The sequence below is a fragment of the Echinops telfairi genome, unplaced genomic scaffold (genome assembly GCF_000313985.2).
Source record: "Echinops telfairi isolate 266 unplaced genomic scaffold, ASM31398v2 ScPeMD7_7469;HRSCAF=8507_1, whole genome shotgun sequence".
In the NCBI taxonomy this organism is placed as follows: domain Eukaryota; kingdom Metazoa; phylum Chordata; class Mammalia; order Afrosoricida; family Tenrecidae; genus Echinops; species Echinops telfairi.
In genome coordinates this window covers 8,136,979-8,138,763 of record NW_022111373.1, presented here as the reverse complement: position 1 = coordinate 8,138,763, position 1,785 = coordinate 8,136,979, and positions in this window count along the sequence as shown.

Here is a 1,785-nt window from a genome sequence, read left to right as displayed (position 1 = left end):
ATCCTGTTCTAGATCTGGATTCAGGAAAAAGGACAGTAGATAAAGCTAAGGAAACCTGGTAAAATGCAGAAGCTACTTAATAGTAATGCACTATGATCACTCAAGATCAGCAGTTTGCAACCTCCAGCCGCTGCCAGGGAGAAGGATGGGGCTTCCTACTCCTGCAAGGAGTTACAGCCTTGGAAACTCACAGAAGGGTGTTCTACCCTGTCTTATAGGGTCCCTAGGAGTCGGCATTGACTTGATGGCAGTGAGTTCCGTTTTGAGTTTTTTACTAAAAGTTTGGAAGCATTATTGGTAATTATGTGATTTAGAAAAAAATGACTATATAGTGTTGAAATTTTGTTACTAAAGGGTAGCATCCATCTTTTTAACCTAAACTCTTCCTATTAAACCTGTTGCTATTAAGTGGATCCCGGATAATAGGGAGCCTGTTGGACAGAACAGAACTGCCCGGGTGGGCTTCCAACGCGGTAATGAGGCAGACTGCCACATTTTCCTCCCAAGGAGTGACTTGGTTTGGTGGGGTGGTGGTGGTGGTGGGGAGGGTATGTTTGAATGATCAACCTTTCAATTAGCAGCTGAGTGCTTAACTACCGCGCCACCAGAGAGCCTTTATCTTCACTAGTGGCTTCCGCATTGGCAGCACTTTTTTTGGTAACACTCATCAGTGTAGTTTCACTGACTGTGTAGTCATTTAAGGCCAGATGATCTTTCCATGAACTGATTCTAATCGATCAACTAGGCTTGATGCCCCACATGATTGGAGGAACTCCATGCAAAATGATAGCATCTCTTTCTCTTCTTGACTCTATTCTAAACTTCAGCCTTTCAATTTCCAAGGCTTTCTTTAAAAAAAAAAACCCAAAACACTATTGAATAAATAATATGATGTGAATAAATACAAAATATCTTCCCCTTGGCATAGAATGATTAATTTTTATATAATCACTTCCAGTCTTTACTGATGCTTGTATTGCAGATGACAACTTCTATCCCTTATGAATAGGTCTCTTTCATAAGGCAAAAAGTTTTACTATTTGCTATTTTAATGTGTCTCTGCCATTAGATAAACTTGACTTATGAGCGTTTACTTCACCATTTCCTGACTTGTAGATGTTTCTGTTGTTTCCAGGACTTCACAATTGCACACAGCACTACTGGAAACTTCTTTGTATGGTTCTTTTGAATATTTCTTTATGCTAAGGAAGTTGTATAAATTCATTTTTATGAACATTTTTAATTCCTTTGTTATATTTTACCAAGTTCTTTCTGGAAATGCTCAATGCACACAAAAATAAATCTCTTATGTTTGTGCAACTTATAAAACACTGTCTTAAAAACAATGCTGCTTCAGCCTGACATCAGCGGGGGTGGGGGTGGGGGCAATTTCTTTCCCATGAGCACTGGGCTTTACAAGTTTTGTAAATGTGAGTGAACTGATCCCAGAAGGAAGCAGGGATGTGAGAAACGATGGGAATCAGGTTGGCAAACTTAAATGGACAATGCTGGTTAAAAATAATAATAATAACTTGTGTAGGAGGTTTCAAGGCAGGGAGGGCAAAAGTACTACATTATGCTAATGCAGAAGCCAGAAGAGGTGCTCACCAGTGGTGCCCAGCATGATTCTTGTACTCTCTGAAGAGCATTAGGGCCACGAACTTTAGGCTTCAAAAGTAGGCATCTGAAAATGTTAAGAGTAACCCTAGCAGAATAGAGATAGAATGTGTAACTTTCAAACCAGTAGAATGCAGCTTTCTGTTTGTTTTGCTTTAAATCCTTTTA